Here is an 18,041-nt window from a genome sequence, read left to right as displayed (position 1 = left end):
TGATTACATACATGATTGTGTTTGGGTTTCAGTCATAAAAGGAACACCACCCATCACCAGTGCAACATTCCCATCACCCAAGTCCCAAATCACCCTCCTCCCCACCCAACCCCCGCCTGTACCCTAAACAGGCTCTACATTTCCCTCATACATTCTCAATATTAGGACAGTTCAAAATGTAGTTATTTCTCTAACTAAACTCATCACTCTTTGTGGTGAGCTTCCTGAGGTGAGCTGGAACTTCCAGCTCTTTTCTCTTTTGTGTCTGAAAATTATTATTACAAGGGTGTCTTTCATTTTTCTTAAAACCCATAGATGAGTGAGACCATTCTGCGTTTTTCTCTCTCTCTCTGACTTATTTCACTCAGCATAATAGATTCCATGTACATCCATGTATAGGAAAATTTCATGACTTCATCTCTCCTGACAGCTGCATAATATTCCATTGTGTATATGTACCACAGTTTCTTTAGCCATTCATCTGTTGAAGGGCATCTTGGTTGTTTCCAGAGTCTTGCTATGGTAAATAGAGCTGCAATGAATATAGGTGTAAGGAAGGGGTTTTTGTATTGTATTTTTGTGTTCCTAGGGTATATTCCTAGGAGTGGTATAGCTGGATCGTATGGGAGCTCGATTTCCAGTTTTTGGAGGAATCTCCATATCGCTTTCCATAAAGGTTGAACTAGACAGCATTCCCACCAGCAGTGGATAAGAGTTCCTTTCTCTCCACATCCCCGCCAACACTGTTTATTCTCATTCTTTGTGATGTGTGCCATTCTCTGGGGTGTGAGGTGGTATCTCATCGTTGTTTTGATTTGCATCTCCCTGATGATTAGTGATGTGGAACATTTTTTCATGTGTCTTTTGGCCATGCGTATTTCTTCTTTGTCAAAGTGTCTGTTCATTTCTTCTCCCCATTTTTTGATGGGGTTAGATGTTTTTTTCTTGTAAAGTTCTGTCAGTGCCTTGTATATTTTGGAGATTAGCCCCTTATCTGATGGGTATTGGGTGAATAGTTTCTCCCACTCAGTGGGTGGCTCTTGTATCCTGGGCACTATTTCCTTTGAGGTGCAGAAGCTTCTCAGCTTAATATATTCCCATCTGTTAATCTCTGCTTTCACTTGCTTGGAGAGTGCAGTTTCCTCCTTGAAGATGCCTGTAATGTCCTGTAGTGTTTTGCCTATGTGCTGTTCTATATATCTTATGGTTTTGGGGCTGATATCGAGGTCTTTAATCCATTTGGATTTTACCTTTGTACATGATGTTAGCTGGGGGTCTAAGTTTAATTTTTTGCAAGTGGCTATCCAATTGTGCCAACACCACTTGTTGAAGAGGCTTTCCCTGCTCCATTTAGGATTTCCTGCTCCTTTATCAAAAATTAGATGGTTGTATCTCTGGGGAACATTTTCTGAGTATTCAAGCCTATTCCACTGATCTGAGGACCTATCCTTATTCCAATACCATGCTGTTTTGATAACTGTTGCTTTGTAGTACACTTTAAAGTTGGGAAAAGTAATTCCTCCCATATTCTTTTTCCCAATGATTGCTTTAGCTATTCGAGGGTGTTTATTGTTCCAAATGAATTTCAAAAGTGTCTGATCCACTTCTTTGAAGAATGTCATGGGTATCTTTAGAGGGATGGCATTAAATCTGTATAATGCCTTGGGGAGTATTGACATTTTGATGATGTTAATCCTGCCAATCCATGAGCAGGGTATGTCTTTCCATTTCCGTGTGTCCTCTCTTATTTCTTGGAGCAGAGTTTTATAGTTTTCTTTGTATAGGTCCTTCACATATTTAGTCAAGTTGATTCCAAGATATTTGAGTTTGTGTGGTACTATTGTGAATGGGGTTGTTTTCTTAATGTCCATTTCTTCTTTATTACTGTTGGTGTATAGAAAGGCCATTGATTTTTGTGTGTTAATTTTGTAGCCTGCCACCTTGCTATATGAGTCTATTGTTTCTAGAAGCTTTTTGATAGAGTCTTTAGGGTTTTCTAAGTAGAGTATCATGTCATCTGCAAACAGTGAGAGCTTGACTTCTTCCTTTCCTATCTGGATTCCCTTGATATCCTTTTCTTGCCTAATCGCTATAGCAAGTACTTCCAGTGCTATGTTGAATAGGAGTGGTGAGAGAGGACAGCCTTGTCTTGTGCCAGAATTTAGAGGGAAGGCTTTCAGTTTTTCTCCATTGAGGATAATATTTGCCACTGGCTTGTGGTAGATGGCCTTCACTATATTGAGAAAGGTTCCCTCCATTCCCATCTTGCTGAGAGTTTTGATCAAGAATGGGTGTTGGACCTTATCAAATGCTTTCTCTGCATCTATTGATATGATCATGTGGTTTTTATTTTTCTTGTTATTGATGTTGTGTATTATGTTGATAGATTTACGGATGTTAAACCAGCCTTGCATTCCTGGGATGAAACCTACTTGATCGTAGTGGATGATCTTCTTAATGAGGCATTGAATCCTATTTGCCAGGATTTTGTTGAGGATCTTTGCATCTGCATTCATCAGTGATATTGGTCTGTAATTTTCTTTTTTGGTAGCGTCTCTGTCTGGTTTAGGTATCAAGGTGATGTTGGCTTCATAAAAGCTATTTGGAAGTGTTTCTGTTTGTTCAATTTCATGAAAGAGTCTTGCCAAGATTGGCAGTAGTTCCTCTTGGAAAGTTTGATAGAATTCATTAGTGAATCCATCTGGACCTGGGCTTTTGTTTTTCGGCAGACATTTGATTACTGTTTTAATTTCATCAATGGTGATGGGGGTGTTTAGATATGCTACATCCTCTTCCTTCAACCGTGGAAGATTATAAGAGTCCAAGAATTTATCCATTTCTTCCAGGTTCTCATTTTTAGTGGCGTAGAGTTTTTCAAAGTAGTTTCTGATTACCCTTTGAATCTCTGTCATATCAGTAGTGATCTCTCCTTTTTCATTCCTGATACGAGTTATCAAGTTTCTCTCTCTCTCTTTCTTTGTTAGGTTTGCCAGTGGTCTATCAATCTTGTTTATTTTTTCAAAGAACCAACTTCTGCTTTCGTTGATCTTTCGGATTGTTTTTTGAGTTTCCACTTCGTTGATTTCTGCTCTCAGCTTTGTTATTTCCTTCTGTCTTCCTGTTCTTGGGTCCTTTTGTTGAGCATTTTCTAGTTCTATTAGCTGTGTCATTAAGCTACTCAGGTAAGCTCCTTCTTCCTTCCTGATGTGTGCTTGCAAAGCTATAAATTTTCCTCTCAGTACTGCTTTTGCTGTGTCCCATAAGTTCTGAGAGTTTGTGTCTTTATTGTCATTTGTTTCCAGGAACCTTTTTATTTCCTCCTTGATTTCATCTCGGACCCACTGGTTATTGAGCATGAGGCTGTTTAACTTCCAGGTGTTAAAGTGTTTCTTCTGAGTCCCTTTGGAGTTCACAAATAATTTCAGAGCCTTGTGGTCAGCGAAGGTAGTCTGCAAAATTTCTATCCTCTTGATCTTATGGAGGTATGTTTTATGTGCCAGCATGTAGTCTATCCTGGAGAATGTACCATGTACATTGGAGAAGAATGTGTATCCAGGTTTCTGGGGATGGAGTGTCCTATATATATCCACTAGGCCTCTTTCTTCCATTTCTCTCCTCAGGTCTAGTATATTCTTGTTGGGTTTCAGTCTGGTTGACCTGTCCAGTGTTGACAAAGCCGTGTTTAGGTCCCCCACAATTATTGTGTTGTTGTTGATATTATTTTTCAGATTTGTCAGCAGTTGTATTAAATATTTTGCTGGCCCCTCATTCGGTGCATATATGTTTAGGAGAGTGAATTCTTCCTGCTCTACGTACCCCTTGATTAATATAAAATGTCCGTCTTTGTCCCTTACAACCTTCCTGAGTATAAAGTTTGCATTATCTGATATTAGTATGGCCACTCCAGCTTTTTTATGGGTGTTGTTTGCTTGGATAACTTTTCTCCAGCCTTTTATTTTGAGTCTATGTTTGTTCTGACTATTCAGGTGCGTTTCTTGTAGGCAGCAGAAGGTTGGATTGAGTTTTTTGATCCATTTAGCCACTCTGTGTCTCTTAACTGGTGCATTTAGTCCATTGACGTTGAGAGAAAGAATTGTCCTGGGATTTAACGCCATCTTTATTTCAAAATTTGGTGTGTCTTTTGGGTAGTCTTGTCTTAGATTAGGTCTTTCAGTTTTTCTCTTAAGACTGGTTTTGTGTCTGTGAAGTTTCTGAGCTGTTTTTTGTCTGTGAAACCATGTATTCTTCCATCAAACCGGAAAGTGAGTTTTGCTGGGTATAGTATTCTGGGTGAAGCATTCATTTCATTCAGTCTTGTCACAATATCCCACCACTGCTTTCTGGCATTGAGCGTTTCTGGTGACAGGTCTGCTGTAAATCTCAGGGAAGCTTGCTTGAACATGATTTCCCCTTTTGATCTTGCTGTTTTCAGAATTCTGTCTCTATCTGTGGGATTTGTCATTGTGACTAGGATGTGTCTTGGGGTGGTTTTTCTGGGGTCTCTTTTGGTTGGTACTCTTCGGGCATGCAGGATTTGATCACATATATTCTTTAGCTCTGGAAGTTTCTCTTTAATGATGTTCTTGACCATTGATTCTTCCTGGAAATTTTCTTCCTGGGTCTCTGGGACTCCAATGATTCTTAAGTTGTTTCTGTTGATCTTATCATAGACTTCTATTTTCGTCTGTTCCCATTCTTTGACTAATTTTTCCATTGTCTGCTCATTTGCTTTAAGTTTTTTGTCCAATCTCTCCTGCTGTATGGAATTGTTATGTATCTCATCTTCCACAGCACCAAGTCTATTCTCAGCTTCTGATACCCTGTCCCAGAGCTTATCCATTTTGTCATTCACTTCGTTTACTGAGTTTTTCAGGCCTGTTAGTTGACATGTTATTTCAGTTTGGAGTTTTGTCATTTCTGCCTTCATATTTTCTTGGTTCTTATTAGTGTTCTGTTCAACTCGATCCATGGTTTCTTGGAGTCTGTTGAGCACCTTCCATATTGCTAGTCTAAAGTCCTTATCTGAGAGGTTGATTAGTTGTTCAGTCATTATCTGGTCCTCAGAATTGTCATCTTCATTCTCTATGTCTGATGCTGGCCTGCGCTGTTTCCCCATTGTCACATTTGTATTGTGGGTTTTTCTACGTGTTGTAGTGGTATTCATTGTCTATATGATGTAGGCAGCACACTCCTCTGACTCCTCCCTTTCTGGATGGGCTGACTTGCCTCTAAGGGAGGGGAGTCCTCCGTGGATGAAGCCTCACACTGGGTCAAATCTTAGGCCCGAGCATGTAACAGAGAAGACAGTCCAGAGAGAAATGTTTGCTTCTGTGATATAGCGCCGTTCTTAGTGTGATTTTTCCTTCTTGTTGCAATGGAGTTCTTTCCTTAGAAAGAGTGCACGGCCGCGTAGCGAAGCGGAGTGGCCGTGCTCCTCTGAGCCTCTTTTTGCCCCACTCGCAAGAGTTTCACGCAAGAGGACAGTAGACAGACATAGACAGGTCACACTCACAGTCTTTCACAGCTGAGCCCCACTGGGCCGGTGTACTTTCGCGGATTTTCCCCGCCTGGTGTCACACACAGGGAGCCAGCTTTTGCAAAGGATAGCCGGTTTTTATGCTCTGAAGTCCCTCCCTGAAAATGGCGTCTGGGCGAGCGAGGTTTCTGGAGGCTCTTTTTGCCCCACTCGCAAGAGTTTCACGCAAGAGGACAGTAGACAGACATAGACAGGTCACACTCACAGTCTTTCACAGCTGAGCCCCACTGGGCCGGTGTACTTTCGCGGATTTTCCCCGCCTGGTGTCACACACAGGGAGCCAGCTTTTGCAAAGGATAGCCGGTTTTTATGCTCTGAAGTCCCTCCCTGAAAATGGCGTCTGGGCGAGCGAGGTTTCTGGAGGCTCTTTTTGCCCCACTCGCAAGAGTTTCACGCAAGAGGACAGTAGACAGACATAGACAGGTCACACTCACAGTCTTTCACAGCTGAGCCCCACTGGGCCGGTGTACTTTCGCGGATTTTCCCCGCCTGGTGTCACACACAGGGAGCCAGCTTTTGCAAAGGATAGCCGGTTTTTATGCTCTGAAGTCCCTCCCTCATGTATATATCATTTCAACACACAAACAAGCACCCAGTTTTTTCACCAGGTACCTCTCCTATTATCATTGTCCTCCTCTGTAGCCTTTTAAACTCTCTAATCTCCATTTTTTAGAATCACTCCCCCAACTCTGTTGTCTTTAGTCATTTGTTGCTCTCTTACTATGTTTATATTCTATATATGAGAGAGATCTCTATATGTCCCTTTCATTTTGAATTACATCATAAAGCATAATATCTATTCTATGGCATAATTTTATCTTTTTTTTTTACAGCTGAATAATATTCTATTGTGTATATATGCCACAATTTCTTTATTCAGTCATCTGTCCTTGGGTATTTGAGTTGTTTATAGACACTGCTCAGGGTTCACTCCTGGCAGAGTTTGGGATCATATGGTTGGATCATGCAAAGCAAGCACCCTACCTACACTGTACCATCTTCAATCTCTCCCCAACTTTAAATTGTACTATAAAGCTATTCAGAGAGTGTGGTCCTGGAATAAATACAGATAAATTAGAACTAAAAGTACAGAGACATATTCTAAGATATACTGTCAGCTAATCTTCAAAAACAGACTTAAGAATGGGAAGTGAAGCAAGAAAATTCTATTTAAGAGATATTGGAAAAACTAATCAATTGCATGTAAAAATTTACTAAGACTGTCTCACAGTTTATACAAAAGTCGATTAAATTGGATTATAGATCTAGATCTGACCTCAAGTCATGAATTATATTTAGGCAAAAATTAAGCTAACCCCTCATGACTTTGACTTAGTCAATGATTCAATGCTCTACACGCAATAAACAAAAGTAAAAATAAACAGTTTCACCTTCTAAAAGCAAATAAAATGAAAGAACTCTAATTGTACATGAGTTTACTACCAATTCCCGCTGGATCCTTCCAGTGTTTATGCCATCCCAGGGGGTTAGATTGTCCACTTTATGAAGAATATGAATAATAAATTTTAGACAAACTACATTGAGGTTTGTAGTATAAAATTTTCACCTTTAGTGACATATTTTGACATAGAATTTTTGTATTACAATTATGGTAACTCTATGGAGGTTCTGTTCGTTTTGGGAGAGCATTTAAGTACAATCCAATAAAAACAGGTGTAACAAAGATAACACAGCAGAGATTTTATTATAACAACTTTTAGAACCTCATTTTAGAATACTCATATAAAAGTAGTACTATTAGGGGCCAGAGTGAGAATTCAGAGGGTCAAGCATTTGTACTTAAGTGGCCAACCCAAGTTCCATATCTGGCATTCCATGTGGTCAGCCAAGTCTTCCCCGAATGATTCCCGAGTCCAAAGCTAGAACCTCTGAACACTGCTGGGTTAGGCCCCCAAACAAAGAGTAGAACCATTAGTATACCATTACATACCAGAAGGCCCTCATATAAGAGTAGAACCAAAAGTAAACCATTAATAATATGTTTTTAATTTATTTTTCTGACACAAATTCATGGATTTATTAACATGATAAGGTTCTGGGGCCAGAGCAATAGCACAATGGTAGAGCGTTTGCCTTGCACGCGGCTAACCCAGGACAGTTCTGGTTTCAATTCCTGGTGTCCCATATGGTCCCTCAAGTCAGGAGCAATTTCTGAGCAAATAATCAGGAGAAACCCCTAAGCATCCAGGGAGTAGTACACTGCCAAAAAAAGTTAAGTTTCCAAAATGTGCCATCTTCTGTTATCTGGATTATGTAAATACCTTACATTATATCCCAAATAGATTTCTGTTATTCTGATGATGTATACAGGCATTCAGGTGGGCATTCTGTATTATCTAGATGCTTCCAATTTAATTACAGAAGTCATCAAAAACAAGGATTTTTGTTGAGTGAAGACCAGAGAAATATAGTGAAGACTTATGTCACTGCTTGTATATAGACAGAATATAGAGATCACAAGCTAAAGGAACTGGTCGTCTTTAAAATCTGGGGAAAGACTTCAAATGAGAGCAAGAAAATGGGAATATTAGTTCTAGAAACTCAAAGAACTGAATATTTTCAATGATCTGAAAGAAAAAAGACAAGTTATCCCCCAATCTTCAAGAAGAAAATGCTCTCCTGCCACTGTAATTCTGGCTCAGTGAGACCATATTGGACTTCTGATCTGAAGAATTTTTGTTGCTGTTGGGTAGGAAATGAATGTAACTGAATATTTAATGTCAGCAGCAAAGTAATAGAAAGTAAACCAAATGGAGAATAGAGAAGGCCCAAAATATAGGTATAGGCTATCAGTGATTTTATAAACTCAAAGAGCAGATCTCTTAATCTCAAATTAGTAGATTGCTTTTTTTGCAACCTTTATTTGGGAGGCAAAAATGGAAGGGAAGGGGGACTTATTTCATTTGTGCTTATGGGTCATTTCTAAATAGATGCTCAGAAGCGTGATTATGGTACTTTAAATGGTGATAGGTATTCATGGGTCAATTGTCTGCAAGGCAAGTATCTAAATTTCTGCATAATTTCTTGAACGGGTGATATTGTGTTAAGAATACCATAGGTATTAACAGCTTAAAGTTTATGATCTCCTGTACTTTTTCTCTTGCATCATTTATCTAGCTATTCACCATTTTTTAAGTTGTTCACCACTTATTTGTTAATTCCTTCATTCATTAATCCAATTGTCACATATTCATTAGTTCAATTCTTTCTTTAACTAACTGAGTGTTAGGTCCAAGTTCTTTTCTGATGTAAGTCTCAAGTCTGAAAGAAGAAATAAAGAAGCTATTAACAAACAATTGCTATATAAAAAATGGAGAGTTATGTTTTTAAAATTTAATTGTTGTTCAAATTGCTATTGAAAAGGACTTGTTTGGTAGTTAGATACCATTTGTCTATGGTTATAATGAAGAGAGTTAAAAGTTAAGAAAATGATTTTATGTTGAACAAAAGAGTAAATGATATTATTTTAATGTATTTCAATCTATTTTTACAGTATTTTTATGCATTAAAATGCAGCCATTTTGTTGAATGGGCAAATAAAACATGTAGAAATAGTCTGAGAAGTTATGGTCTATCATTATAAAAACTATCAAGTCTAGAAAGAGTGAAGGTAAAAGAAGAAAATCAGTGATATTCTGTCTTAGCTCTTGCCTGAATTTTTTATATTTTATAAGGCCACATTATAGAACATAAAGGATATTTTTTTTCAGAAGTAGTGTCCCTTCTTTATTTGCTTTCTGGCCCCCAACTCCATTTTTCTCATTGACCTAGTTCTTTGAGAAAATTTTATTTAAAAAAAATGATGCAATTATTTCACCCATAAGTATGTATTTCAAAATTTCTGTTTCAGCAACACTCATACTAACTGAGCATATTTTCCTCTTCACCCTTTGTACTAGGAGCTTGTGTTAAATTTCCTGGCACTATTACAGCTCTGACTTTCACAATAACTTCTCTAACTTCTCTCCTTCACACTTAGCTGTTTTCTGATAAGGTGCAGCAGGGAAATCTGTTACTCTCTGGACCAATGAGGTCTTCATATCAGTTATGTTAACGACAGAAGGCTTACAATATTTCTTAATTATGACGGCAAAGTTATTACTGGAAGAATCCACCATATTATAGTGTTTTTTTATTTTTTACTAGTTGGTTATGGAAATGACAGTGAAAAAGCAGATGCAACCTGATAGGATTCTATGTACAGAGAGGCCTGGGGAAGTCAGAAAATATGTATTTTCTGTTTCTGATCTTACAGGATATCTCTCTGCTTTGGGTGACTGTCTAAAAATCCTAAGATGATGATGATGATGATGATGATTATTGATTTTAGGGCCATACCCAGTAACACTCAGGGGTTACTCCTGGCCATGCTCTCAGAAATTGCTCCTGGCTTGGGAGACCATATGGGACACTGGGGGATCAAATCAAGATTTGTCCTGTGTCAGCCTCATGCAAGGCAAATGCCCCTAATACTGTGCTATCGCTTTGGCTCCCTGAGATATTATTTTTATAAGACCCTGAATACTCTCCTTGAAGTAGTCTTGGAAATTTAATATCACATGTATGTGTGTCTTTATATGTAGTTTTCATAGAAGGAAATGTTCAGTGAATTGTGGTATGTTAAAAATATTCATTATGCTTATTGTTTATTTGAATACTTTATTGTTACTAAAACTTCGATTAGGCTTCTTTTTCTATTATATGGTTAGTTGTTGTAACAAATAATTAAAGATGGGGCTGGATGGCGATGGATGGAGGCCTTTGTGCTTAGGCCCCAGCCACGTGGCTTCATGCCCCATTCAGCCGGCGGGTCCCAGGCCCAGGTGAACGGTGTAATGAAGACTCACTCACATGCAGGCATTAGGAAGCATCATCTTTATTCATGCCCTGACCACCACAGGTGTGTGGCCTGTCTCATAACCTTTCAAGCATTTGGCCATTCTTAGCCCTGCATCTTATAATTCAGCCATCTTCCTCTCCTCTCATCCCTAGGCTCCAGAGTTTATCTACCTATTCCAAGACCCCTCCCAGGAATGGGCTGGGTCTTGCAGGTAAGGTCACACCTAATATTCGGTTCCCAAGACCCCTCCCAGAAATGAGTGGGTCTCAGGTCGCTACACGTAAATCCAGGGTGGAGTAACATTTCCCCCTTCTTTGAAATATAAAAAGAGCCTTTTGTAATTTTGACTCCACCTTTAGCCAAAGGTGGGTTAATATTTTCATGCAGCAACGTAATAAAGTGAAAATTAATATACTAGCCCTTTTCAAAAACATAACATTTTTGCAAAATATACTATACACTTGTAACCTAAAATTCTATTAATGCTTTTTTACCAAGCACTATTTTGGAACTTTCATGTTTCTATACTTTTAAACTATATTGGGGGAACTTTCTGTTCCTATAAACCTTTTCTACACACAAGTACTACAACATACATGCATAACATACATTTTAAAAACAGGCTAAGTACATTAAAATACACACAGTAAAACATTTTGCAATTGAAAATATTAACTATGAAAGACAACAAAACACATTTAAATTATAAAGAAAATGACTTAGACAAAGATGCAGGTGGTTAGAAATCAGATGTTTAAATGGGCTAAACTGTATTACTTCCCTTTTATTTTTATTTTTAACCACTAACTAAAACTTATCCCATCACCAACTATGAGTAAAATATAACTACCCACTAATTTCCTACACCTAAAACCATAGTTCAGATGATTAATTTGTTCCACGCTGATCTCACCACGTGGCTTCTTTAAACTTTTTGCAGGCCGGTTCACTCGCGCCATTTCACCTTTGTGATTTGGAGGGTGGAGCCAAGCCGCCGCTTGGAGCTTTTCGCCACTTCTTTGATGCTGGACGGGCTTCACCGCTGCCTTTTCTTCCCTCCGGGCGCACTTTGGAAGCAGCTTATGGCCCACATCTTCACAGGGCGCTTTTGGATGTTCAGAGTTCCAAGTGATTTAAACTAAAAGTTCAGTCCGAAATTTCCAAAGTCAAAATCCAAATTCAAGCCAAAGATCATTCTCAGAAAATCAGTCCATTTTCAATAGTCTTTTTTCTCCTCCGTTTCCAATTTAGACTTTTAATTAGTTTTTGAGTAGGCCGAGGTTTTTGTTTATTGTAACAAAGTTTCAGTCCTAGGCCTGGGCCTGGGCTGGAGGTGATGCAAGCTTCCACCTTCCTTCTTTCAGTTGCCCTTCTTTCCCTAGAAGGGGTCACGGCCATCTTTGAACATGGCTTCACGTAGCCAAACCTTTTGGGCTGACTCCATGTGAAAAGAGCCAAAATCAAACAGAAGAGCAGAAATCTTACCATATTCACTGTTTTCTTGGGTTCAGGATTCAGGTCCCTGTTCGGGCGCCAGTTGTTGTAACATATAATTAAAGATGGGGCTGGATGGCGATGGATGGAGGCCTTTGTGCTTAGGCCCCAGCCACGTGGCTTCATCCCCCATTCAGCCGGCGGGTCCCAGGCCCAGGTGAACGGCGTAATGAAAACTCACTCACATGCAGGCATTAGGAAGCATCATCTTTATTCATGCCCTGACCACCACAGGTGTGTGGCCTGTCTCATAACCTTTCAAGCATTTGGCCATTCTTAGCCCTGCATCTTATAATTCAGCCATCTTCCTCTCCTCTCATCCCCAGGCTCCAGGGTTTATCTACCTATTCCAAGACCCCTCCCAGGAATGGGCTGGGTCTTGCAGGTAAGGTCACACCTAATATCTGGTTCCCAAGACCCCTCCCAGAAATGGGTGGGTCTCAGGTCGCTACACGTAAATCCAGGGTGGAGTAACAGTTAGTAATACATTAAATACATTATAAATTTGTGGAACTAAAGAAATGAAAATACCTGAAGAGGTGACTCAGCTCAATTTTCTTATTTTGTGGGTAAAATAGTCAAATTCAATGAGATTAAAGGACTTTTCATAGGTCACATAGTTAATGAGAGAGTGAGGCCGGGAGATTTGCTTATTGGCCTTGTAAAAACTTCTTTGTGTAGTTTAAAAACATTAGTAATATTAATTGTAAAGAAATAAGACAACTTAATGTATATAAGGTAAATAAAAATCCTTTATAATATCACAATTCAGAAATAAGTAATCTTATTTCCTTGCTAAGACTTTGCCCTGTAATACAAGGATCTAATTGTACATGCAGTTTTGTATCCTCTTTTTTCAATCATCATTAATATGTTAATATTTTTTCACAGTTCTCATTAAAAGTTTTTCCAAGTTATGTTTTCTTGGCGGGAAAAGTATGGAAAAGTTTTTCAAGTACTCCCACTATCTTTCCAGCTCTTTTCATTTTTAGCTTATTTAGCACCCAGAGATGAACACATCCCCATACTATCCACTCTTAAGACTGGTGTCCAGTCTTAATCTTTCTTTTTTCATTTATGCAAGAGAATACATCAAGATTAATGAAGAACTTAACAGCATACTTTTAATAATATATTTATTTAAGCACTCTGATTACAAACATGATTTTAGTTGGGTTTCAGTCATAAAAAGAACACCCTCATTTGTTGTATTACATATTTAAGGATGGAGCTGGATGGGGCTGGATGGTGATGAATGCCATTACAGGCCACGTGGCTTCACAACCCCATTCAGCCGGTGAGTCCCAGGCCCAGGTGAAATCACTCACTCACACGCAGGCGTCAGGAAGCAACAACTTTATTCAGGCCCTAGCCACCACACGTGTGGCCTACTTATAACCTTTCAAGCATTCAGCCATTCTAGGCTTGCCCTGCATTTTATCCTCTTCTCAGCCATCTTCACTTTGGCCTCCATGCGGCCCAAAGAGCCAAAGGGCCAAGGTCCAAAAGCCAGGGAGCCCAGCCGGGCAAAGAGAGGAGCGGCCAAAAGGGGCGAATCCCCTGGCTCAGAGGTTTATCTATTCTTTCCAAGACCCCTCCCAGGAACCTCCCAGGAATGGGCCAGGTCTTGCAGGTAGGGTTACACCTACTATCCGGTTCCCAAGACCCCTCCCAGAAATAGGTGGGTCTTGGGTACACTACACTCATTCACCAGTGCAACATTCCGACCACCAATGCCCCCCATATCCTTCCTCCCCTACCCCTTGCCTGTATTTGAGACAGGTGTTCTACTTCTCTCATTATTAAATGAACAAATATATTTTTAATGCTATTAATTTGATAGCTACAATCTTGTGAAAAGAATATACAAATTAATATATTAAGACTTTATCTTTTCATTATTTTTTAAAATTTATATTTAATTAGTATTAATTTCTATTTTCTGCTATTTGGAACATAAGCAAAATATGCAGAAATATAATTGATAGATTATATGATTTTGATATATAGGATATATATATACACACATATATATTGGAGATACATATATATACATATAAAGAGAGAGAGAGAGGGAGAGAGAGAGGATATATCCAAGGATGTTTAGAAACTCCTGACAGCTTTGTATTTGAACATCCTCCTGGTGGTGCTCTTGAGGGACTATATGGTGCCAGAATCAAACCATTTTTTTTACATTGATAGAAAATCTGCATATTATTTAATTTCTTTCAGTCACCCTAATAATATAGTGGTGAATATAAATTTGCCTAGTGTAGGATACTCTAACTGTTCAATTACTGCAAAAGATAAGGCCACTTTCCAAAGATAGAAATTTAATGAAAACTTGACCCAGCTGAAGATGAATGATAGACTATTTATATATATATGCTTATATATTTAGTTATAGATGATTTTACAAAGAGGCTGAAAAATAAATAATTAGAATATATGTATAAACATTTGGTGGCATTCAATTTGTAGAACAAATTTATGAGATTTTAACATTGGAAATGACAAAAATTTCTGAAAGAATTTAGAAATGTAATTTGGAGGGTGCATACCCACTGGCACTTAGTGGTTACTCCTGGCTCTGCACTCAGAAATTACTCATGGCAGATCTCAGGAGACCATATGAAATGTTGGAATCAAGCCCAGGTCAACTGTTGCAAGGCAAATGCCGGACCCACTGTATTATCATTGGTTTGATCTATTGTTTAGGAGATATTCCATTATCCTAGTGAAAATTTTATGAATATCAGAATTTTCTTCAAATTTTCCTCTATTTCTAAGACCAAAGAAAGAGTATTAGCATTTAGAAATTATATTGGCTGATAGAATATTTTTTAATTGTGTGAGACATTTGAACTTTTGTGGAAAATGGAGCTAACATAGTCACGGATGACATCTCTGCAGTATGAACTTTACCATCTTAAGGACACTTCTTGGAAAACATTTTAGTTTTATGCTTCTAAATGGACAGCTTGTATTTATTCAATGCTGATAGGATATGCTTGAAAACATCTCTGTTAAAATTTGTTCATTCCACAAATATGACTTTTGCTAACATAGTAATAGAAAAGATTTATGTTGTTATTTAAACAATTTACTGGAACCCTGTGTACACTAAAATAAAATAGCTGTAATCTCACTTGCTTTACAGAGGTTGCTAATTAATTTCTAAATTATAATTTTTCAGCATTGCTCAATGAGAGATAAATGGAGGGTAAGGTAAGGTCTTCATTCATTCCTAACATTGGGATGCAGAAAAAAATAGAAATAGATGGCAGTAGGTAATATTTTTATAAAGAGCAAAGAGATTTTTTGTCAGAACTAAGTTCAATAAATGTCAATTAGATGAAATATAAATGGTATTACTATATTATGGAAAAATAAACAAAAAAAATAAAAATATCTCCAAAATTTGTGACTGAGATTCGATTTTTGTGAGCGAGATCTACCATTTTTCCAATCAAAATAAATAAAAATATAATGCCAGAGAATAAATTTGTGTGTGTGTTTATATACAGTGTATATCTATTGGTATATACCAACATAGCCAGATTTTGTTCAAGGGAAACAAATTCTTTACAGTCACAAAGGATGCCACCAGCTTTCTGATTTAATTACATCACGATTAAACAAGCCAACTACTATGCTTTATTTCTACAATAAACATATAAAAACTCAACATAGGAGAACTATAGAACTATTTTCTTGCTAGAAGTAGCCTTTTAATAAAATAATTAATACAATTTTTTAGTAGATCCAGATTATTTTAACTGTTTCTGGATAGTTTTATTATTTATTCAAAATGAATAAATAAGGAAGCATTAACATTTTTATAAATTTGTAAATCATCATTGGTTCTATACCAGAGTCTTTGGGCTGTAGCCGATGTCAGCAAATTTAGTGAGTTTCCTGACTCTGATTTTCTCTGACAAACTAGAATGTCTGGAAAGCTTAAAGTCTGAACTAAAGATTGTACAATATTGAGTACAGACAATATTGCCTTCACTTAGTTGAGGTCAATGTATTTACTAAAAAAATCTAACCTCTCCAATACTGTTTCTAAAGACAATGGGATTCATAGAAAGGAGGAAAAATAGAGTAAACATAGTCTCCTGAATCTTTATACTTGTCTTTTTAATAATGATTGAATTCATGCAAATACAGAGTTTTTTAAACGAATTATATACATAATGTTCATAAAAGATTGATATTCAATATTAGGACACATACAATAGGACACCTACAAAGCTTAATAATATGCTGAGTTTTATTTGTGAAGCAGTTCATTAAAACTCAAAAATTCTTTCAAGATCCATAGTTTTCAGACTGGGGTATTGAACTGTACAGAGGTTTGGTGATTAGCCAAGCACACACAGCTAGTAAGGGACCAATACCTAGTTTATCCTTGCTGATATAATGCCAGAGTTCAGTTTTAATCTATATACCTTCTATCAAGTCATAGTGTATTTTTTTTAATTTATGACCTACAATGCACAGCACAATATTTCATGTCAATCTTGAAACAGTGAACAAGGAGTGACAAATTTCAACACTTGCAGACTTAGACTACTACATATTAATTCTGTAAGAATTAAGTAGAAATTAAATAGGATTTTAATGATTTTATTACAGTATATTACAGAATTGCCAGCATCTCTTTTGGTAGTTAATAGCTAAGATATTAAATTATGACCTTTCAGGAAGTAGAAGCTCAGGAATACATGGGGCCAGGACAAGATTCTCTTTTGTGGGAGTGTGAGAAGTGTGAAGAAGTGGGGTCAAAAGACATTTTCACTTGAGATACTCAGTGGATATTGCTAGGAAAGAAGATGTTTCCTGAAGATTAAATATTTTTGTGATGGGGTCAGTTAAAATTATTTATCAGAGCACGGGGCATGTGTGATCTGGAGACAATGCTGTTGGCTGCCTTTTAAAAGACAGCTGTGATTTTAGATCTGTGGAATGGAATATTTATGTGGATAGCCCTTATTACCCTGTTTAAATATGAGCAATCTACTCTTTTTCAATGAATTAATTGTTGATATAAAACATGTCAGTCTATCTTTCTAAGCGTCTATTCCCTCTGATAAAGTTAACTGTGTACTGTTCACCTATTTACTCAACATGCTTATAATAACACAACTTGCTTTGTTATTGTATCCTAAGGAGGATTAAAGTGCTTACTTTGTTAAATACTTGTGAATTGGAATAAAAAAAAGAGCAAAGGGCACATAAATAGAATAGGATGTGATGGATTAGTGAGCTTAATTATAAAAACAGTTTGCCTTATGAAATTGCAATAATGAGGATAAACTGCAGAAATATAATTAGAAAAAATAACAATATTTATAGTTCTTCAGCTGCTTTTGCCCTGAGGTTTAACTGAAGTTCAACTCAGTTTATATTCTTAACAGATTTAGTGTTTCTCATCAGAGATTAAAACACAATGCATTTCTACTCATGGGGTCTAGAATTCTGATACTGGATTAGTCAAAGCCTGTTTTGCTGTATTTGTGATTTATACTGGTATTATTTTCAGCTTTCATTTTTAATACTTATAATTCAATTTATTGTTCATGTAAAATCAGAAAAATATTTACTAGGTCTCTATATTCATTTCAAATAAATAGTAATAGAAAAAATAGAATCTTTATATTCTAATACTACTAATCATCCTCATAGACCAGAGGTCTCAAACTTGCCGCCCGCGGGCCATTTGCGGCCCTCTGTACAACATTTTGTGGCCTGCAGCCGGCCTTCAAATATTGCAGTATTCGCGATTATTTGCTTACCGAATAATCACAATAAAAATTGCATTAGTAAGAAAAAAAATCGCATTAAAATTTGAAAAAAAAATCGCATACCCTGAGCAGTTCTGTTGGGGTATGCAAATGTTTAATGCGATTTTTTGCGATTTTTTCTGACTAATGCGATTTTTATTGCGAATACTCGGTAAGCAAATAATCGCGAATACTTTGTGCCTAGTGCAGATGTTATTTCCGCTGATCCTGCCTGCTGTTTCTTGCATTATTAGAGGCCTAAGGGAGAGAAGGGAGAGAAGTTTACTATAGAATTAGATTTTCTCATACCTTCATCATGACTTCCTCAAAGCCTGCAGTGAAGAGAAAGATTGATGATGAG

At 37.4% G+C, this 18,041-nt stretch overlaps 1 protein-coding gene across 2 annotated transcripts in view; it reads right to left on the bottom strand.

Annotated features, from left to right (window-relative positions):
- NKAIN2 (sodium/potassium transporting ATPase interacting 2) overlaps window positions 1–18,041 on the bottom strand; it is a 1,155,126-nt gene that overhangs the window by 102,122 nt on the left and 1,034,963 nt on the right. The window lies entirely within an intron of this gene.

The sequence above is a fragment of the Suncus etruscus genome, chromosome 4 (assembly GCF_024139225.1).
Source record: "Suncus etruscus isolate mSunEtr1 chromosome 4, mSunEtr1.pri.cur, whole genome shotgun sequence".
Taxonomy (NCBI): domain Eukaryota; kingdom Metazoa; phylum Chordata; class Mammalia; order Eulipotyphla; family Soricidae; genus Suncus; species Suncus etruscus.
Note: the sequence above shows the minus strand (reverse complement) of the source record. Positions and strands in the feature narration are given on the sequence as shown.